The sequence below is a fragment of the Protopterus annectens genome, chromosome 11.part0 (genome assembly GCF_019279795.1).
Source record: "Protopterus annectens isolate FY-2018-M chromosome 11.part0, PAN1.0, whole genome shotgun sequence".
Classification (NCBI taxonomy): Eukaryota; Metazoa; Chordata; order Ceratodontiformes; family Protopteridae; genus Protopterus; species Protopterus annectens.
Genome location: NC_056745.1, coordinates 242,250,146 through 242,274,119, shown reverse-complemented (window position 1 = coordinate 242,274,119; position 23,974 = coordinate 242,250,146). Strand labels below are relative to the sequence as shown.

General features: G+C 39.3%; 1 protein-coding gene across 2 annotated transcripts in view; it reads right to left on the bottom strand.

Moving 5' to 3' along the window:
* The window catches only part of KRAS (KRAS proto-oncogene, GTPase), a 346,218-nt gene extending 322,562 nt beyond the window's left edge, over nucleotides 1–23,656 (bottom strand). Inside the window, exon 1 of one of the 2 annotated variants that reach the window (XM_044087664.1) lies at nucleotides 23,136–23,656. The gene's annotated coding sequence lies outside the window, so the exon portion shown is untranslated. The remainder of the gene's footprint in view (nucleotides 1–23,135) is intronic. The other variant, XM_044087663.1, reaches the window with a different exon arrangement.
* Nucleotides 23,657–23,974: the final 318 nt, after the last annotated feature.

Here is a 23,974-nt window from a genome sequence, read left to right as displayed (position 1 = left end):
TGTAGGGGGAATGGAAAAGATCTATGAGTAAAAAGGCTGTTTCCTATGTGGTAAAGGCTGAGAAAGTCAGAAGTAGAAAAAAATTATATAATGCATCCAAGAGGAGCCCAAAAGGGAGAGGCACAACGATGACCTAACGTAATATATAGACAAAAAGAGCTGCAAAAGAAGATGACTTTAAATTAAAAGACAAGATCATGAGCTGAGTGGGTAAGTGAAATGTGACAATAATGGGGAAAATGTTAATTTACAATGGCTAAACAAGAAAGGAAATTAAGATGTTCTCATTTGACCCGAGTCTGATACTTGAATAGTAAATTTGTAAATATGCTACAGTGCTAACAGAATGCTGAAGAACTGAATTACTCCAAACATTGTGCTTCACTTTGATAGAACTATAAACAGGTAATAACATTAACACTCTTGAAAATACCCTTAGCTGGCTTTCTACATCCTTCCCTCAAGAAACCATACTGCTAGGTGACTTTAACATTGATTGGAATTGTACTTCTCCTAAACCTACTACTCACATAAACCTTTATGGCTTCCACCAAACCATTACGTCCCCCACTGGAACCAATAAAGCTAGCAACAAACAAAGCATCTTAGACTGGATATTAGTGAACAGTAATCCCCTTACCTATACAACAAATGTACTTCCTGATGATATTGGCGATCACTCACTTACACTTATTACTAGAAAAAAAACATTTATCTCCAACCCATTAACCTATAGAATAACTCGTAGCAAAAAAATCTAGACCTAGTTAGCTACCAAGCTGAGCTCAAAGCCTGTAACTGGTCACCCCTAAAGTACCTGCCTATTGATGAAGCCGTCTCTTATTTTAATCAGACATTTTTGCAAATTCTAGACCACCATGCCCCCTCCCATAGGATCAGAACTAGGAACAAACCTGCTCCCTGGCTCTCAAAAGAGACCAGGCAGAAAATACTGCTGAGAAATAAAATCTGGGACAAATGGAGAACTACCAAAAACCCAACCGACCATAAAAACTTTAGGCAACTTAGAAATCTGACAAAAAAATTATTTTATTATTATTTTACATTTGTTGACCGGGCTAGTCTAACCAGATATATGTCCATTTTCAGTACAGGCCCAGGGAGAAAAGCTCCAAGCATGAACAGTGACAAAGTTAACAATATATAAAAAGACATGTAAAATCACAATACAGAGGCAGCATTGGTCAAAAGAAAAATTATAATAATAAAATTATAAACTATAAAAATAAATATATAATTATATAATATTAATTAAAATTAATACTCCTTGACAAAAAAAGCTATTATCTAAAATTCCAACAAACCCAAAATCAAAACCCTCAAGAATTCTGGTCAGGCACAAATAAACTACTCCATCCTGGAAATGCTAAAACTCCCACCCCTTCTAATTTTACTCAGAACTCACCCACTCAAATTGCTGACACTTTTAACAAATTATTTTCTGAAACAGTGCAAACTTTAGCAAAGTCCCTTTCACATACTAACAGTACTGAGCCACTCTCTCTTATCAATAAATCCCCCAGTATTTCAGCTCCAGCCAGTTCCAACATCTTTTATCCTTTCCCTACTTCGTAAACTCAAACCATGTACTCCTTCAGCTGATGCCATTCCTGCTGAATATTTACAGATGGCAGCTGAAGTACTTGCCTATCCTATTTCTATTCTAATAAACAGAACCATTACTGAAGGTACCATCCCAGCCATCTGGAAAGTCTCTCATATTATCCCACTGCATAAGGGAGGTAACTCAAAAGATCTATCTAATTTCCGTTCCATAGCCCTTCTCTCTCCATTAGCAAAAATTATGGAGAAATGTATCCATCAGCAATTACTTGATCATCTCCTCCAAAATTACCTACTAGCAGATTGCCAACATGACTTCAGGCCTTTTCATAGCACCACAACTGTACTCTTAACCTTTACTAAATGTATTAATAAGAATAGTAACAACAACCTACTTTCCTCAGCACTCTTCTTAGACCTCTCCAAAGCCTTTGACATGGTTAACCATCAGTCATTGTTAGATATACTGAAATCACTGTCACTTGATACTCAAGCACTCAAATGGTTCAAATCCTACCTAGAGAATAGAAAACAAGCAGTTCTCTGGGAAAATAGTTATTCTCTCAACTCCCCATCATCCTGGGAGCTCCACAAGGATCTATCTTGGGGCCTCTCCTTTTCTTCCATTTTTATTAATGATCTGAGTGCTTCCCTTCCTCTAACCCCCACCTTACAATATGCTGATGACTCTACACTAATCTGTGCCGCTGACTCCACTACCGAACTGCAGACCAATACCCAAAAAGTTTTTACCTTAGTTGAAAACTGGTTCCACAACTGTCGTCTCCTCCTCAATCCTAACAAAACTAAGTTATTATTGTTTATGCCTACTCAGAAGTCTTCCCCTATGTATTTCACAGTTACATCCAAAAATGGAACTATAATAACACCAGACACAACCACCAAACTTTTGGGCGTAACAACTGACAATAATCTTAACTTTGACTCACACATTAATTTGACCATTAAATCAGTAAATAGAAAACTTGGCTCCCTTTACAGGTTTAAAACCTTTCTTACTCCCTCAGCTAGGACCACTATGGCCCAGACACACCTTATATCTACCCTTCTCTACGCCTCTCCCATCTACTCTAACCTTTCCAAAAGCAATCTGAACAAACTATCAACCTCATATAATAACATAGCTAGATTTGCTACTGGTTTCACATTTCATACCCATCACTGCCAAAACCTTAAACAACTAGGATGGCTAGAATTACACGATCAGTTTCTTCTTCATCAACTTATAATTACTCATAAGATCCTATATCACAAAATCTTACAACACTGCGCTCAGCAAGCAAGCTACTAGTAGCCTCCATCAAATCCAACAATAAATCTGGAGACTGCCTATTTTCTAACTTTGTTGGAATTAACTGGAACAAACTCCCATCTAATCTTACTTCATTTAGATCAACACCCCTTTTTAAGAAACAACTAAGAACTTTCCTTCGATCCCAGTGGCTATGCCCTTGTACGAATACTGACTGACCTGCTGTTTCTTTCTTGCCTATCACCTCTATGTCCTTATTATTCTTACCAACTTCCTTTGTACTTTCTCAGTATCACCCTGCAAGTATGTAACTTTTTCTAGTAACAAAAAGTATTTAAACTCTCTGTCTCAATCAAATACGTCTACTCTCCCTTTCCTTACCAGCTCTGACATCTCATATGCCCTTCTCTGAGGGCTTTAGTTAACAACCTGTTTAACAGACAAACTCCTATGTATCTCCTTATTCTACCTCTTAGTGATATCCTGTTGTAATTCTGTTTATTTAATGAAGTTTTTAGGCTAAACAAATTCTCAACTTTGTTCTCAATGTTAATATCTTGTATTCTTTCTCACCTGGCTACACCTATGTAATGGAGCTGGGTTTTTTTCCTATTTCTTGCTAATATATTGTTGTTTTTTGCTTATTTTAGATTCAATTTAACGTATTGGAAATTGAAGTATGTTTTAACTATGTAATTTTGGAGCTTTTCTCCCCGGGCCTCTAACGAAAATGGACATATATCCAGTTGGACTAGCCCGCTCAACAAATGTAAAATAAATAAATAAATAAATAAATAAATAAATAGCTGTACAGAATCTTCTTCCATACATACATACATACATACACCAAGTGCTAGAAGAAACTGTCAAAGCAGCCAACCAATGCTACCTGCCACTACTACTAAAATCTATGAAACATGTATATTAACTTCTCAGCAGCACATATGAAGCTGATGGCTTTAAACCAATCAGTAGACAGTAAAGAAGATGAACCTGAAATCTTATCCAGCAAAGCATGTAAAATGTCATCAGGTTTATAAACATTTTCACTTTAGGTTGGAAAGCAAATGCTGATGAGTATGTTAATGAGAATTAAACATTATCTGTAAAACTAATTAAATTAATAGAAAATAGCCTTTTTATGTCCTGTTTTTGCAGGAAGACTGCACCCCCTACACCGTGCTCAACTGATTATTAAATACAATGACTCTAAGGTTCCCCTACCTCTGGTTAACGTGAATGCTTGTTTTTGGTGGAAAACCAATTAGTCTCGATCATGACGGTAATACAACCTTAAAATTGTTTGGCAAAATGGGGTGTGGGGCCACAGCTCTCCACATCGGAAGAACACAGGAACACAAGCCTCCTGCAGAAAACATTTGTACTGCAATTTTGTGGCTTAATATTATTTAATTATATTTACTTTCAAATGTGTTTTGTTTTTTTGTTTTTTTGTTTGTTTGTTTGTTTTTTTAGCTATAGCAAGTTACTTACAAATGACTCAAAGAAATCAGATTGAAACATCTCTTATGAAACCAAGCTTGAAAACACTAGCAACAGTAAATTAATAGGGAATCTGGACTCGTGTAGGCCTCAATGTGTGTAGATTCTGTATACAAAACAAGGCAACCAACAAGGACGAAAAGGGCTGGAAAGGTGCTGGGTGAGGCTGAAGTGAAGCTGTTACTGGCAAACAGTCACCGTGCCTCGGTTCATTGGGGCACCAAAAAAAATACGTAATTCCAGAAGGGATAGTTGGAAATATAAAAAGACAGACTATGAGAAACAGATTGATAAGAGCTAAATTTTTCAGATTTGCAGCTGTATGAAAAAAAGGAAAACAATTTGGAGAGTGCTGAAAGAGGATTTATGAGTATGTATTGGCTATAAGAAATAAAGACACTAATGATGCATTAGCCAAACATGTACCAATACATAATTCTTTTAAAAAAGCTTTCTTTTCTGTATTGCAGGAACTGTATGACACTTTGCATGGTGGGTATCTTAACAGTATGTTAGAATGCTCTAGGAAGTCAGTGGCAAGTCGATTTTCATGTAGTTAAACCACCTGGCTTAAATAAGAGGATCAGTATTAAATGTTTTTAAAACTTTTCTACATTTCATGTTTGTTTATGTTTTAGTTAAAACAATGAATAATAAGTTTATCATATTGATATATTTTTTAATTTCAACTTGATATTTCTAATAGAAAAACAGTTTCACTGAGGAGACTGGTTGGTCGGTAACATGTGACATTGGTTATAAATAGGGTCACTGGTATGGTTTATTTGTTCTGAAGAAGTCCTGTTTCACAGATAAAAGAATGGAAGCAGTTAATTACTTGTGGAGTGTGTTTCCATTCATTTTTAAGTAGCATTTTCTTGTTTTTAAGTGTTGCAAGAAATTGTGAAAAGAGTCCAATATGCATGACAAATGCTGAAATGCCTTTTGTCTGTATTCACAAAAGGAGGGTGGGTTTCAGGTCAGAAAGGACTTTGGGGTTACATGGAGCTGAGTAGGTTTATGGTAAAAAGAAGATTAGTGTAATGGTTAAGGTGATTACCTCACAGTCACAAGATAGAGGGTTTGATTTTCACCTTTGAAAGGGAAATTGTCTAGGCTTAAAGTAGCCCACAAAGGCAGCTAGCCTAGTACTTACCTATGATCCTATCAACATATGAAGAGGTTAAAAATAGATTCGGCTGAACTAAGAGATTATAAGGTTGAAGAACCAGAAAAGTTATCACCCAGGACTGTTGAAGAAACTGTTAAAGAAACTGTCAGAAACATAGGGTGCTCCAGTATCTGGACTGTGTAACTTATTCTTAAAGACTAAAGATGGTCCATTGAATTAGTTGAAGACAGCCCAGCACAGCAAGGAGTTAAGGCTATGATCTGTTAATGAGCAGCTGCTTCCTGTAGTCCAAGGTTTGAGTCTCTCAGCCTCCATGTGCATACATTGTGACTCTGAGTAAGCCACTTAGACAGACATTACTCCAGGGTTACTCCTGATAAGAAACTTGTGTACAGAGGGCTTACCCAGATAACAAATTAAAATAAAATTAAATAAAATAAAATAAAGGGAGGTTCCAGAAAGAATCCATGGAACTACAGACCAGTAAACCTTATATCAATCCTAGGAAAGGTAACAGGAACGAAACATTTACAGTTAGGCTGGACATTTGTTTTCTGACAGAAAATGGAGTGCTAATTAAAAATCATCAAAGATTCAAAAGAATGTCCTTTACAGTCCAACGACTTACACTTTTTCACTAGACAATGACAAACACGGGCACTAACAGGTATAATTTTACAAAGTCCCGATGACAGTTCTACAAAGAAATTTGATAGAGGTAATTAGGTGTTCAGAATCTGGCCAGATGACAAAAAGGTAGATCAAAAACATACCGTCAAGGGAAATTGATGGGTGTTGTTTAAGGGGTAATAGAATAACAGAAGTGACCAGTGGGGAACCTCAGAGGTCAGTTTTGTGTCAGTGTTGTTACACTATTATTTGAGGCAGAGCTCACAAGTATGATTACCATATCTCTGAAAGACAAGAAGACAAGAAAACTGTGTTGGATGAAAGACAGAGCAAGAGAAGGGATCTACTGAGACCGATGATGTGGTTGTAAGAAAAATGAGAACTGAATTACAATGCAGATAACTGCAACATTAAGTAGCTTAGCTACAACAATGTCCTCAAGTAAGTAGATAAAACAAGGCCCAGGCATGGAGGAATGCACAGTTGAGAAGGACAGCTGATGGTAGCTTGCCCAACCTTCGTGAGGGATGCTGGACCCATTCCACTGGTGAATTCTAATAAAGGCTTGTAGAATGAACCAGAAAGCACTGGATCAGCTGCTTGGTATAGGCTGCCAAGCAATGCCTTGTATGGTAGCCTAAGTGACACGTATTAAAAGGATGTATATGTCAAATGGCTTGGCACAGCAATCCCTACTTCAAATCTGCATGCAGCACAGCAACCACAAGGTAACAGTGGCCAGGGTCAAAGTAATAATCTCACAACAGCCTGGGTGATGGTCTTAAAGGAAATGTCAGCTGAACGTCACCTGGCAAGGAAAGGGATAAAAAATAAAACATAAAGTACAGTATGAATCAGAAAATTGTTGGAAACCAGAGAGGATGAAAATGGTGTGAGACCATTATCACAACTAGTATTTAGTGTTTGGAGCAAAATGACAAAGCAGTGCCAAAGGCCATCAAAATGTATGGACACACAGCAGGAGAAATGAAATGTCCAGATTTAGAAGTCATAGTTTCACAGTACGGACCTTAAGTGTGGGGATCTTCTTTTTTTCTGAAGTGCATGCTTTTCAATGACTATTCTGAGGTATGGAGATCTTGAACTTATGTAGCAACATCACTCAGATCTGATAGGGAGTCTTCGGGGAGGATGCAGTGAGTACATTGAGTTCACTTTTGAAAAACATTTAGGAGAAATAAAAATAAACTGCTAGAGAATATTCATAGAAGAATTACAAAATGAAAAAGGGAATATATCAGCTATCATATGAAGGCAGGATACAGAGGATGTGAACATTTACTTGGAAGACAGAAAAAAGTAGAACCATATGAGCACACAGTACAGTGAGTGCAAGACTAAGACAACTACAGCCTATGCGGAAGACTGGAGAGAAGAGGGCAGTGGTAGCCAGATGGGATATATTTTTAATGGGTATGAGAAAGTACAGTTTCACGGAAGTAGTGACAAGTCAGTGCAACGTGGTCCTGGAAGAGATTGTGGCACTCAGAAAAACAGGTGGCTTTAATTTAGCATGGGACTGATGAAATAAAAGTGGTAATTAAGACAAGGAGATCACAGCTGCAAAGAGCTAGCTTTAACTTAGTGAGACACAATTAGTTTTGTCTCCTTCTGTCAGCATAACTGCATTTCTGTGTGAAACTGATTGTTGCCTGTAATTGAGAGATAGCATAATAAAAATACCATAGTGAAATTCTGCAGTGAAACTACTGAAGGGTACCACAGCTGTGGCATTGTACTTAATCTGGCAAGAAAGTCCTAATTCATATAGTTGACAATTTTCTGCATAGTCATTGTTGTAGATCTTTTTTAGATATGACAGCTGTCATTTTCATATTTGCAACGAAATGTAGCGGTTTGCTTCAGAAAGAAATTTCTGCGACCATTTTGTGAAATAACCCTCATCATATGTGGAAATTTTTGCTACTTCATTCAAAGAGCATCATATAAATACTGTGACTGCTGCTTCCTGTAGTCCAAGGTTTGAGTCACTCAACCTCCATGTCATACCTCTCAGCTTCTTAGAACAAGAAATCTGGACAAAGCCTAAAATAATGGGGGAACAAAGGCCCAAAATTAGGGACAGCTTGTAAATATTGTTCTTATAAAATTGGGAAGTTGACAGAATAACAGGATTTGTGTTAGCAAGCATTTTTATGAAGGATATGAAGTCTGAACTCATTATTTAGTGACTTCAATTCTCAGTGATTTGTCAGAAAACTATAACTTTTATGAAGAACAGACCAAAAATATGAAGCAAAAATCTGGACATTCTGCAAAAATCCGGGCAGTTGAGAGCTGTGGCCATGTGGCTAAAACTAATACAACTACTGAAAAACTACTGAAACTGAAATGTTGCATTTAAGTAAAAGTCTGCATTGTTTTCTCCCTAAATGCACTATGAAGTAATTACTTTGAAAGTTTTTTTTCATGAATGTGTCACATTAAATTTTAGATAAACCCTGAATGCATTTCTACACCCATAATGTATGCTCAGTCCTGTCAGTGCAAAATCACTTTTTGTACCAGATGTGGACATTTTCTTGCATTTATTCACAAAGCAGCACTATAAAAACACTGATGAGCTGCCAAAAATAAACATACTGCATTTATTTTACTATTTATTTATATTTGTTAACCAAGACAGAGACTGACTTGAGCTTTAAGAGTCCCCTTTTAGCAGTGGTCCAGGTAGAAAAGCTGCACTATAAGAACAATACATCAAATACAGAATTAGATACACCACTACGAGGATGTGCTCATTTTAAGTTCAACATGCAATCCAATGTGTAGTTGCATATTTACATTCACAACATTGTAGTTTTTACACTGTTGTAGAAACTCTTAGGTGAAATATGGGATATGCAGACAACAGAGTGGAAGTACCAGTGTGTTAGCGAGCCATGCTTGGAGGGAGAAAGAAGGTAGTGATAAATAAGAACCATATGTGAGATATTTAAATATTAATAATGAATAAGAATTACATGGTTTGCGGTTGTCTTTCACTGTGACTGTGGTTCACTCACAGGAAAATTTTCTCTTGTTTATTAAGAAAAATTTTACTTGTGTGTGAAAGCTTTTGTGCTGGCCGCAGCTCTATTGTAAAGTGGCAAAGAATTCCATATTTTATTTCCACAGGCTGAATATAAGGATTTATTACATATATGGATATTGTAAATGTTGTAATTTACAGAACATTCATCAAACACTGAATACAGCAATTTCATGACAACTTTTCATGAATGTGACACCTATTATTTTAAGAGCCATCCATTAATGTTCCATTTATACCCAGAATAAGATTTTACTCTCATTTTGTAAACCCACCATTTACAATAAGTTCAATATTTTTTGCCACCTGTGTTCCTGAGGAAACATCACCAAATGCTGCATTAATCATATTCAGTCAAATTGAAAACAAACCAAGTCTGATGTCTTTACTTTGCAAAATGTAAATCTTGCAACATTGTCAAGTTTTCAAAATATCACGCAAAATTCAAACCATGTTCCCTGACCACATCATAAACACCACCAACCTCACATGCAGCTGGCAAAAGTATTTTTGTAATATCTAACTAAAACTTGCCACGGTTATATAAAGCCACTTTGAAATTATCACAATGAGTTTTTTGGCAGAATTACTTCATGCTATTGTTGCTCTAAAACCACACTTAATCTGATGAAGGTAACCAGTTAACTATAAGAAGTTTAAACACTGCGACCTGAAATTAACAATGTAGCACATTTTTCACTGAATGCTACTGTCCTACGAGTGGCAAAGTTTTCTTTATATGCAACAAAAAAAATGATATTCTACATCCTATGTACAAACCTGTCACTCAGACCAAATACTATCCACACAATCTAAATCTTAGTTTTGGCAATCTTCAACAGAGAACTTTCCATAGACCTTTACACATTTAAATTCAGATCAAAATTTTTATTCTCTGGCAGGGAAAAATGTGGTGATTTTGTGAAATAATTAAACTGGGCCAGATTCAATAAAGCCTACAGTAAGTGTATACTAAGTGTAGACAATATGTATTCAAGAACATTCTTAATGCATTTTTTGTGCTTTCTAGTCACTCAGAAAGACTACACTAAGTTTACATGTAGTATACAGTTTGTGGTAACCTTTACGAATCCCTGTTAATATCTGAAGCTGCAAGAATATCAGCAGGAAAACTAAAATTAGGAAGAAGGTGTGAGTTATGTCTGTGCTGTCTGTTCACTTAGAATGGTGTACACTTATGTAGGCATTATTGAATCACAGGGAATATTTAGTACTATATAAGGACATTTTTGCTGTGTTACCCATGTAACATTACAGAAATACTATGATTATGTTGTGCGGGTGATTCTACTGAAAGCTTTCACAATTAAAATACAGTATTTAATTAAGCAAAAAAACTACCATTTAATTAATCCAAACGTCTATAATTCTACAACAGCAATCTTAAGTATACATGTGTTCTTGACACAGCAATTTATATTACAAAGTACCAATCATCACTGTACTGGTTCCTTCTTCACAGCAATGTACGCATGTAACATACACATTTTATAAATAACGACTAGCAGATCATTTTGTCAGTAGAAAATTATTGACTTCCATTTCTTTAATACCTCTTACTTTTTTCATTCTGAAGATAACAATAAATGTATTAGTTAAGTCGTTCATCTCAGTGTAAGTCAACATTGACAAACCATAAATAAAATTCTGATAAGTTTCTAAAGAACAATATTTATTTTGCTGAATATCCCTGCCACTTGCAAGAGTTCACTAAAATCCCTAGCTAACTGTCATGAATACATTTTGCTTCCTTCTACTACTCTGAACAATCAAAGTAAGAGTAGTTGTAAATTGTAAATTATGTCAAGCCCCACATTGTAAAAAAAAGCCAGATAAAACAATCTTACAAATCCAGAACATGAGGAATTCCAAAAAAGATACAGATGCACTGCTGAACTCAGGAGAAATAAAAACTGGTAGGTGTTGTATAATCACTTGGAGCAGTGCTCCTAAATTATAGTAAACAATAAAAACCACACTTTCACCTGCCTCTGACCTACATTACAAATTAAACAGATTCTTATAGATCAGGTAGCCTTTCTAGTTAATGAGGGGAAAAAAACACTGCTTTTACTACCTGTGGCCTACATCACAAGTGAAAGAAATCCATGTACAACAGCTTACCTTCTTAGTTAATGACGACTGACTCTTAAAAATAACTGGTATCCCAAATATTGCTAAAATATGTGTTCATAGGTTCATAGGTAGGTACTATGCTATCTGCCCGAGGGCATTTATAAGCCTAGCCAGAGTGTGTCGGCTTTCGCTGCCCCATTGATTAATTAACTGATCCTCTGTCAAGCAGAGCCAATGAAGTGATCCCAGGGGGTGTATTTTCTGTTACCCATCCACTCGTCAAGGTTTCTCTTGAAGAGTGTTAGTGAGGGGCTCTGCCTGATATAATCTGGAATTTTGTACCAAAGCATGGGGAGTCTCTGTGACAGGAATCTATCCCTCCAGCATGTTCTATTTATTGTTGTGGTGAGGTTTAGCTCACTAGGGCGCGTGGCTCGCAGTGACCTGGATTTCTTTAGGTAGAGCATGTCCATCAATTCTGAGTTGGACATGGCTTTGTAAGTCAGGCAGAGATAACCTCTGAGTAAGCGATATGCCACTGAGTACAGCCAGAGTTTTTTTCAGTCCGGCTGCATAGGACATATGTTTTAGACCAGTAATCCTCTTGGTGAGGTACTTTTGTGGTCTTTCCAGCTGTTGGAAGTGTCTTGTGAGGTACATCCCAAATGGGGCATTGTACTCTATAATGGGTCTAATGAATGTCGAGTAGAGGGGCACTATAACCTCTTTATTTCTAGATGCGAACCCCTTAGTAATTAGATGGGCCACATAGAAGGATTTCCTAACTACTTTGGCAATATGATTGTCAAAGGAAAGATTACTATCTACCTGGGTCCCCAGATCTCTAATTACCTCTTCTGTATTAAGGGGGCTGCCACCTATGTGGTAATTCCTGGGTGTTTTGTTTTTCCCAAACGGGATGACTATGCATTTTTTGGCATTTAGCTTGAAGCCATGACTTTGACACCAGGTGTCCATCTCAAAAGGCCCTTTTTGAGGATGTCCATGTCAGCCAGAGAGTCAGTTATGGCTCCCAGTTTGCAGTCATCAGCAAACTTGGTTAGCCATAGTCCCCCTGTGTTTGCCTGTACTTCTGAGAAGTATATGCTGAACAGCAGGGGTCCCAGGACTGAGCCTTGTGGGACACCACTTGTGACAGGTTTAGAGTCGGACCTGGAGCCCGCTATTTTTACTCTGTGAGTTCTGTCTGTAAGCCAGTTGGCAACCCATCCCGTGACGTAAGGGTTTATGTTCAGGCTGGTGAGTTTTTCTGTAATACCTGAGTGGGGAATGGTGTCGAAAGCCTTGGCGAGGTCAAGGTAGCCTGTGTGAACCACCTTTCCCTCGTCTATGGCCTTGGTGACTGTCTCGAAGAAGTCAACTAGGTTTAGTAGGCATGATCTACCCTTAACAAAGCCAAACTGGGTCGGGTCAAGTGTTTGGAGGTTCCCAATGTCTTTGTTAATGAGTTCTATGATGATGCACTCCATAGCCTTGCAGACCAGGCTAGTCAGGCTTATGGGGTCACCATAATAGTTACCAGGGTCAGTTGTGGCCCTTCCTTTGTGGAGAGGAATAACCGTTGCTGTGCGCCATTCTATGGGCACGTAGCCTGTGGAGAGGCTGAGGTTGAACAGCATGTTTAGGTGGGGGGTTAGTTCGTTCTGTAGCTTGTGCAAGATGCAGCCTGGGACACCATCTGGTCCCACTGACACTGTGTTTTTGGCTTTTGAAAGGGCTGTGCGTCTGTGATTTTTGGGACACTACACTTTTCCGGTACTGTTGTGGGGCCTTTTGGAGGTGAGAGGGGGATGACGTTTGCACTGAATCTATCTGCCAGGATGTTGGCAATATCAGTAGGTTCAGTATATTTTGTGCTATTTTGCACTAGTTCAGTGCATATCTGCGAGTTGCCACTTAGATTCTTAACATAGCTAAAGAAGGCTTTGTGGTTATCTTTTGAATCCTTGGCTATTTTTCTTTTGAAGTTAGCCTTGGATGACTTCATGAGGGACCTCAATTTCTTACTGATACTGATCAGGGATGTCTTTCCTTCTTGGGATTTGCTTTTTTTCTGAACTAGTTTCCTCCTTCTATTGTATAGCCTGTTTATTGCAGGGGTCCACCAAACTGGTTTCCTTCTCTTAGAGGAGTGAGTCTTGGTTTTGCTAGGGATGGCATGATCCATGCATTCTTGTAGGTGCTCTTAGAGTGCATTTGTAAAGGTTTCTGCATCTTGGGCAGCATTATCCTTTAGCGTGGGGTCTGTGAAACTTACCACCTCTATCTTAAGTAAGGTGAAGTTTGCTTTAGAAAAGTTTTTTACTGTGGTTTCCTTAGTTGGGGGTGGTGGTGGGGTGTGGACATCCAGAGTGATTAGTTTATGGTCTGATCTAACCAGTGACGGGTTGACCTCCGGTGTGGAACACCTATCTCCCATGTTGGTGATGACCAGGTCCAATATGTTTTCACCTCTGGTAGGGGAGTTTACCAGCTGATCCAGGGCGTTTGAGTTGATGAATTCCAGGAAGCACTGGGTCTGGGAATTTGTACTCGAGTAGTTTTCCCAGTGAATGGTAGGTTAATTGAAATCACCCAATATCAGGGTGTTTGGTAGGGGTCTATATTAGATCAGCGAATGCTTAAACAAGCGAATGCTGATTGAGCGACCTTATTTTAGCGAAAGTTAAAAATATCGAAGCAAAAGAAACTCAAATTTTTTTCCTAGGGAAAGAATTTGGTTGTCCGTTTCTGTTGCTTCGATATTTTCAGTGCTGTGGTGGAAAGTTACGGGTCGGATTCAGGTAAGTGTGCGATTGTGTGGATGTGGGTGTTAGGGTGGGTTAGGTGAGTTAGCGTTGGGGCTCGGGTTAGGTATGTGTGTGATTGTGTGGACGTGAGGGTTAGGGCAGGTTTAGGTGAGTTAGGGTTAGGGAGGGGGTGAGGTGAGTGTGCGATAGTGACGGACCTTAAGGTTAGGGTTTGGGTTAAGGTAAGTGGATAGTTAGTGGTGTATGCATAGTTTAGTGTAGGGTTAGGTGTCGGATTTTAGGTGTATGTGTGTGGATTTCTGTTTGTTTGGTGTGCTTGTGTTGTGTGTATGTGTTTTGGATCAGTGATTTATTTCCCTAGGAAAAAAATCGCTGATCTGACAGTTCGAGATTGTAAGCTTTCACTTACATAAAGTCGATCAATCAGCGTTTGCTTTTTTAAGCGTTCGCTGATCTAATATAGACCCTTTAGTAGGACCTTCATGTTTTCCAATGTCTCCAGAAAGGTGGAGTGGTGGTCCTGGGTCATGGAGGGTGATCTGTAGCAGGCCACAATTTGCATTGCAGATTTGTCCGATGTTAGTTGCACATGGATGATCTCAGAGGTATCATGCTGTGCCACTAACCTGGAGATGTAGGTATCTTTGATGAATATGGATACACCCCCTCCTTTTGGTCCAGCATAAATAAAATACTATACCCAGGAAAAGCCACCACCCCTACCCCTGTGCTCCCAAATAATGATACCAATATCCCCACACAATTCAACAATTTCTTCACAGAAACCATACTAAAACTAGCAAACGCCCAACCAAACACAAGCACACCAACACAACTACTCACCCCACGCCACAATAAGGAAACACAGACCCCTATTACCTTCTCCCTACAACCAGTCCCAACCAAGACAATCTCAAAACTCCTTCAGCAACTTAAACCAACTACCCTGGCTGCTGACAAATTACCTGCAGATTTCCTTCAGATATCTGCAGAGGCCATATTCTATCCTGTATCTATCCTCATAAACAGATCTCTGTCTGAACATAAAGTACCCACCTTATGGAAAACCTCACATATCATTCCACTTCATAAAGGCGGCTCTTCCCTAGAACTGACCAATTACTGCCCAGTTGCTATCCTATCCCCTCTATCCAAAATACTGGAAAGAGTTGTCCATTCCCAAATAATATATTACCTCCAAAAAACAATCTACTATCCAAAACCCAACATGGCTTTAGACCCTCCCACAGCACCACTACTGCTCTCCTCTCCTATACCAACACAGTTAACCAGCATAGGAACAAAGGCTTATTTGTATCCTTCATCTTCTTAGACCTATCAAAGGCCTTTGACATGGTGAACCATAATATGCTTCTCCAAACCTTGTCTAACCTTAACCTTTGCTCTGCCACAATAAGTTGGTTTCATATTTACTTATCAGACCGACATCAAGCAGTACTATGGCAAGACAAACTGCCCACCCTACTGCCAGTTTCCATAGGAGTCCTTCAAGGATCTATCCTAGGCCCTCTACTATTCTCTCTTTTCACTAATGAGATCTCTTCAGCCCTACCCACTGCCTCAGTAGTGCAATACGCAGACGATACCACCATTACATGTGCCGCCCCAAACATTAAAGAACTACAAACCCTGACCCAATCAAACTTCACTCTAGCTGAAACATGGTTTGCCAATATCAAACTTATTCTCAATCCCAACAAAACTAAACTGATTTTGTTCAATCCTGGAAGATCCCATCCCTCAAAAGAAACATTAACTATAAACTCTAAAAGTAATATTCAAATCACACCAACTCCTCACACAAAACTACTAGGTGTAGAAATCGATCACCAACTAAAATTTGATACCCATATAGCACAAACCATCAAAAAAGTGAACAAGAAACTAGGCCTACTCTATAGAAACAAACAATTCATGAACACACATACTAAAGCTACTACTGCTAGAACCCACCTGCTATCCATCCTACTATATGCCTCCCCCATATTAACCAATTTGAGTCAAAAAGACCTAAACAAAATGGAATCTTGTTACAACAAGATTGCCAAATCTGCCACTGAAACCTCACATAGGTCCCATCATTGTATATCCCTAAAACAGCTCAGTTGGCTAGAGCTACCCAATGTATTACTACTAAATCAAATCTCAACAGCACAAAAGCTCTACCACCTACTGGATAAAATTCCAGCACTTCAGACCATTATTGAGCCTTACAGAACCACTAGAGAACTAAGATCTAGCAACCAAAATCTAATAAAAGTAATCAGACACAAAAATGAAGCAGGTAAATCCCTATATGCCAGCACAATAGCCCAGGCCTGGAATACACTTCCAAACCACATAACTGCCACAACCTCTCCAAAACAATGTAAACACCTTCTAAAAAAACACTACTCTAATAATTGGCTATGCTCATGCTACTCCACAGGTTAATCCAGACCATGGCAAATCACTAAGATCCCCACCAATATATATTTAATCCTGCAAAGCATTGTAAAGTTCCTTGTAGAATTAACCTCTATTGGCCATATGAATGAAGAATTCTTCCTTACAAAACTGAATCCTAATAAACAGTAACCTCCTAATCTAAGACTATCTATCTCTCAAATTGTATCCTAACAATTAAACAACCAACTCTAGAACTTTTTCCTAGTAAACACCTGCTCTTTTGATGCTCTCCCCACTAAAAAAAAAAAAAATTATTACTTTTTGTATGTCTGCCTACGTATGACCTATTGTGTAGACTAAGAATATAGCAATCATTTTTATGTGACCTATGTATCATCTGATAATTAACTGTGTATGACTATTTGCTGCATAGAATCACACTGACTTGTAACTTTGACATTAACCACTATTGATGCTTAAAACATCTGTACCAAATGATTTAACCAACTTGAAAATTAACTAACTTGGAGCTTTTCTCCCCAGGCCTCCGCTGAAAATGGACCTGTGTCCAGTCGGAATCTCCCGGTTAACAAATGTAAAATAAAATAAATAAATAAAATTTTGTGTTTCGGTCTGTGTTCTGTGGCTGAAACGTGTGGTATGAGTTGTTGTCTGGTAGTGCTGTGGTGCTCTCTGGAGCCTTGAACCAGGTTTCAGTTACTGCACAGATGTCAACGTTCTCCACACTGAGGAGTGCTTCGAGCACGTGCATTTTGAGATTTAAACTCCTGGCGTTGAGTAGCATAACCCTCAGTTTTTTGTTAATTGTGCTGTTTACGGAGGTGGGTTTGACTTTTGAGCCTTGCCTAAAAAAGGCACTATGGGGGCAGCAAAAGCCTTGGCCAGTATTCGAAAGCCTAGGGGTGACAGGTGCAAGCCATCTCTTGCGAAGCATCGCGACTTGTCGAGCATGTCGTCCCAGGCTGACAGACACTGGATCCCCTTTGAATGACACCAGAAGCTTAGCCAATTGTTGAAATTGATAATTTTTTCTTTATACTGAGGTATCATTCTTGGTGAGGGTAGGATGCTACTCAGGGTCAGGGTCATACCAGCCTGGGTTACATGATCAGAGAGCTCTTCCATGTCTCTTTCATGTACTCCAGGTAGGTACATCTCAGGTCATTCACACCAACATGAACAATGACAGAGTCATATTTGCACTTGTTCTGGAGTGACCTGAGTGCTTGTGGTATGTGGAGGATTCTGGCTCCCGACAGGCAGCTAACAGTAACCTTCTGCTTGTCCAGCCTAGTGAGTGGGACGTCAGTCTGCCTGACTATAGAGTCACCTATTACTAGTGTGTTAGGTATGTTATTTCGCCTTAAGGGTTGTGATTATGTGGCACTCTGATTTTGTGTTTATCTGTTGTCTGGTTTGTGACGGGAAGTGCAGGTTGTTAGGGTGTCTGCTTTGGAGGTCTCTGATGCTTTTGCAGGTTTTTATTTAGAGCCTCCAAGTATGATTTTGTGTATTTATGTGTATTTTTTGCCAGTGCTGTTTTAGTAGGTCAGTGTGTGGCTGGAGTTGTGTTGTAAGTGTTAACCTTCTCCTCTTGACTGTCTGTTCCAGTCTTGGGTGGAAACAGCTTACCTTCCAGTTTGGCTGTATAATTGCATCTCTCGCATATGTTAGTGTTTTGTGGTAGGAGGAGAGGGTTGTCTGTGTACATGAGGCAGTTGTAACATTGCCTCAGGATACCCAGATTCACCAGCTGGACTGGAGAGTGCACCTGAAGTTGCCCTTTGGTCATGCCTGAATAGTAGGGTGAGCTGCTTAGTTGCTTGGTTGGTGAGGGGTGAATAAAGGGCCTTGCCCTGCTGGGCAATCAGTGTCAGGGTATATTAGTGCTTGCTATTAGGTCTGCGCAAGTGCTGGGCTGTAAGATGCTTTCTGAGTGCTTAGGTTGAGAGTTAGACTAGTTTCAAGGGAAAAACTGAAGAGGAGACTTAGTGGAGCTGGGGATAATTTAACCGTTGCAAACTGGCACTGCCTGGTGTACAAAACCATGCAAACGCGGTTTTTATAGTAGGGAAATGAAAGAGATAGACATTAGCTCAAAAAGGCCAATAAACTACTAACATCTGGACTGGAACCACTCCTCCAGGGACAGATAGGTTGCTCAAAGCTCCCCTCTCTCACAGGTGAACAGAGAAACTTCCTTCTATCCAAGTAAGGTATGGGCAACTCAGAAACTAGTATCACAGCCCTGAATTCAGCACTAGCCCTGAAAACTGGACTATACTAGCTTAGAAAGGCGGGAAACAAGGATTTTTTTGTTTGTTTTTTTAAAAGATAAGGCAAAAACAGTAAAAAAATACACTTAAAACAGCTTTAAACGACTACAAACAATCAGAAAAGGCTATCTCACTTTAGTGTGTAGCCTACAACAGTTAAACAAATTATTTAAACAAAATACAACTTTTTAAAAGTGCAGGCAGTCAAACATGTACAATATGTGAAAAAAAACAAGCTTTTAAATCACAACAAACGCTGGAAAATCTGCGTTTAGGCAGAAAACAGTTAATTAAGTACAGCAAGAAAGTACAGAAAACTGATACTTAATCACGCCAAAGTCTCTCTCCTAAGCTAGAAGGCTTGTATCAGTCTAAGGTTTTCTAGTGCTACCCAGTAGGTTAGTTACAGGAAAGATGGGAAACAAGTACAGATGTGGTCTTTAAAACCAGAAAGTTGAAAGAGACAGACAAACTATCCAAATGGTCAATAAACTACAATTTCTGGGCCAAGAACCTCTCCTCTCGTGGTAGACAGGCTACCTACAGCTTACCACTCCCACTGATAAGCTAGAAGGCTTTCCTCCAACACAGAAAGGCTTGCAGGGCTCAGAAGCTTACCTGCAGTCCTGGATACAGCAACTCTGTATCTGGACTAGGCTAGTTACAGGAAAGGTGGGAAACAAGCGCAAGTGCGGCTTTTAAACCAGAACATTGAAAGAGATGAAAAAAACTGCCCAAACAGCCAATAGCTACAATTTCTGGGCCAGGAACCACTCCTCTTGTGGTAGATAGGCTACCTAATGCTTACCACTCCCAATGATAACCTAGAAGGCTTCCCTCCAACGCAGAAAGGCTTGGGGGGCTCAGAAGCTTAAAAAGAGTCCTGGAATACAGCAAATCTGTACCTGGACTAGACTAGTTACAGGAAAGGCGGGGAACAAGTACAAACGTAGGCTTTTAAGCCAGCAAGTTGAAAGAGATGGAAAATTGCACAAACGGCCAAATAAACTACAATTTCTGGGCCAAAACTCACTCTTCCCATGGAGGATAGGCTACCTAGTGCTTACCACTCCCGCTGATAAGCTAGAAGGCTTCCCTCCAACACAGAAAGGCTTGGGGGCTCAGAAACTTACTAACAATCCTGGATACAGCAACTCTGTAACCGGACTAGGCTAGTTATAGGAAAGGCGGGAAACAGGCACAAGTGCGGCTTTCAAGCCAGAAAGTTAAAAGAGATGGAAAAAACTGCTCAAACAGCCAATAGCTACAATTTCTGGGCTAGGGACCACTCCTCTTGTGGTAGATAGGCTATCTGATGCTTACCACTCCCACTGATAAGCTAGAAGGCTTCCCACCAACACGGAAAGGCTTGGGGGGCTCGGAAGCTTACAAAGAGTCCTGGATACAGCAAATCTGTACCTGGATTACAATAGTTATAGGAACGGCGGGGACCAAATGCAAAACGGGCTTTTAACCAGAAAGTAGAAAGAGATGGAAAAACTGCCCAAATGGCCAATTAACTACAAGTTCAGGGCCAAACCCCACTCTTCCCATGGTAGACAGGCTACCTAGTGCTTACCACTCCCACTGATAAGCTAGAAGGCTTCCCTCCAAAACAGAAAGGCTTGGGGTGCTCAGAAGCTTACAGCAAGTCTGTATCTGGACTTGACTAGTTACAGGAAAGGCAGGAAACAAGCTTAGAATTTTTTTTGTTAAAGAAAAGCAACTAAAACAGCAGTAAATACAATTCAAATTGTAGTGCAGGCCAGCACACCCGAGCGTGTAGCAACAGTACGGCAAATACAGTTCAAATAAATGCAATTAAATTAACAAATGACTAAAAAACAAGTGCAGAAGGCAGTAAATTAGAAGGCTACTAACAAGCAGTAATAACTGCAGAGTAAGAGCAACTGAACAGATAACAGCACGCAGAAGAGCAACTAAGACGGTTACAGTAAGAGCAGATGAATAAAAAAAAAAATATATATATATATATATATATATATATATATATTTTTTTGAGGGAAGGAACAGAGCAGGATTAAGAGGCTACAGGGGTTGTCCTTCCCAAATGCTCTCTTTGTACACAGTAGGAGTGCCTGAAATCAGAATATGGTCTCACTGCACTCAGTTGAGTGACCAAATGAGATGGGCAAAGAAGGAGTATCCAAATACAAATCTACAAGAGGGGCGGGCAGTTTGAAAGCCACCAACATTAATATCAAAACAAGTACAGGGAGGGAGGGAGGGAGGGAGGGTGGGTGGGGAACTAACTGTAGAGAGACAGCCACAACTTCAGTTGAGTTAATGTTTGTGCCTTTCGGCTTTTCCCGGTTAGGGGTCGCCACAGCGGAACTCCGGTCCGCTAGTGAAAAACACAAATAAAGAAATTAAATACAGTACTATATGCAAAAGAGCAGATAAAAGTGTACTTAAATTCACTTATACATCCAGCTGATTTCAGGTACATGTTAGCCGGCCAAAGCTCTGATATTAAGCAGAGATAACTCAAAATGTACCACTTATATAAGGCAAGACAGGATGTCAGTGATGAGCTGAAACTACCCCCACTGCTATCACTGGCTACACAGAAATTCTAAAAAGTACTCTGTAGAGAGACAGCCACAACTTCAGTTGAATTAATATACAGTGAAAAACACAAATGAATAAATTAAATACAGTACTATACGCAAAAGAGCAGATAAAAGTGTACTTAAATTCACTTATACGTCCAGCTGATTTCAGGTAGATGTTAGCCGGCCAAAGCTCTGATATTAAGCAGAGATAACTCAAAATGTACCACTTATATAAGGCAAGACAGGATGTCAGTGATGAGCTGAAATTACCCCCCACAGCTATCAATGGCTACACAGAAATTCTAAAGTACTCTGTAGAGAGACAGTCACAACTTCAGTTGAGTTAATATTCAGTGAAAAACACAAATAAATACATTAAATACAGTACTATATGCAAAAGAGCAGATAAAAGTGTACTTAAATTCACATATATACGTCTGGCTGATTTCAGGTAGATGTTAGCCGGCCAAAGCTCTAACTTAACCATGCAGTGTTTTTGTTTAACAACTGGTACTCTGAATACTACTAAATATTTGCAAAGCACGGTCATCACTAAATTTAACTAGGGCAGTTTTGTAGTCTGAAAGACATTTCAACACAGTCAAGTAAATATATATCCCTTTATTTGTAATGTTTACCACGACTTCGCAACTGTTGTAAATACCTTTAATAGGAAATGTGAAGAAATGGACTACATACAATCTGTCCTAGACTAGGTGAACTCTTGTATATACATGTCCAATGTGGAGAAGAAAAAGGAATTATTGTATCGTAATAACTTGTGTCACTTAAAACCAGGAGATATTGCAATCCATCCACAATGTATACTGACAAAGAACTGCCTTTTGGGGGATGGAATTACTTACCACCTCTTCCAAACAAACAAAAAAATAAGAAACTATTAAGCCTCCCATAACACCAGTGTCCTCAGTTGAGAAGATAATGGCAACAAAATCAAACAAAGCAATTGATATACATTATAATCCTGAATGTTCTGTGATACAGCAGCACAGCAAAGCAATCATGTTTCAAGTGCAAATATTGTACAGGCGTGGATTAACACAAAACAGTCCCACGGACCAATCACTGTTACTGCATATGACAGTGTACAGAATGTGAACTAAATGGACTAGAAGGAAGAATGCTGCTCCCGCATTATACATACATATACGTTTGAACAGAGACAAATATAAATATACAAAGATATAACATAAATACACACACGCATTCAGTTATTAACCGATGACCAATGCAATCTATAATGAAGTCTCGATAACCTGGAACAGAATATCCTGGATACTGCAGCAAACTTATATCAGCAGCATGCAGAAGGCCACACTCCTAATCAGTTAATTAGTTTAAACAATGCAATGCAATACAGTTATTATACACACAATGAAACAATTATAAACGAGTGCTAAAATGCATTGCATATTTGCATCGCTATGCAATGCGCAAGAGACAAAGGAATAAACCGAAACGCAAGAGAAGTTTCCAAAGTATAAGTAATGAGCACAAAGAAGAGTAACACTGTTTGGCTCAACACTTGCCTGAAAACTGGGACTATGGCTCTCCCTCGCTATTCCAGATCTCTTACAGATCTCCTAACACCAAGTTCTGCAGCCTGCATAGATCTGCAATGCAGGGCCGTGGTTCTGCTACAAAATAAACTAAATGGTGCAGGCACAAATGGGGTATTGTCTCTTCTTGCACGAATTCTAAAACACAGAAATGAGTGGGGTACGCACAGTGGTAAACAATAAAGAATTTTAAAGTTTGAAATGAATTACCTGTCCTGAACGTACACTCTGCGCGATTTAACTGTCAATACGGATCAGAGTAAGCCTCCTTATCTTATTCTCCATGCAAAACATAATCAACATAGTAGACTGAAACTGACATTTATGTTTCGTGGCTGTTTAATCACGAAGTCGGACCGCAGAGGCGTGCTCCAGTCATTAGTATCGCACACGTATACTTTCAACCCCCCTGCTGGTTAGACCCACCCAATTATTCCTCATTGAGCATTGCGGTTACTCTTCCTATGATGCTCCGCAAATGTTTTCGTGGCGGTGCAAGCTGCACGCCGGCAGAGCTGTGCGATAGAGCGAATCCACCGGGGCTGCTGCGCGAGCTCCGCTGCACGCACTTGGGATCGAAACCGACCAGCTCCGACTTTTAGGGGAAAAAACACACGGCTGTGATGACCTCGTTCGCAGTCAGCTATGCTGAGACCTGGAAATGCAAAGGGAAAACCACAAAGGAAGCTGCTACTGTCCGAACTGCACGCATCTATAGGAGAAGCGTTAACTACAGAGGGCGTTACAGTGTACTAATATAGGCAGTGACAAAAATAGCAGTTTGTAAATTATCTGAGGCGGGACAAACCCCAAACAAAAGATAGTGTTATTTCTTCCTGGTGTATTGTTACTGCTCTGGTAACTCTTCAGTGTGTCATAATAATTGCAAGAATTTTATCAAGCAAAGGTATATTTAGGTTTAGCCCACTACACAGGAGACCTTTTTTTCACAGGTGACCAGCTACATTATCTAGTAGATTCAATTAAGCACAATATTTAGGTATGTAGTATGCATTCTTAACGTTATACGTTCAACCCATATTCAATAA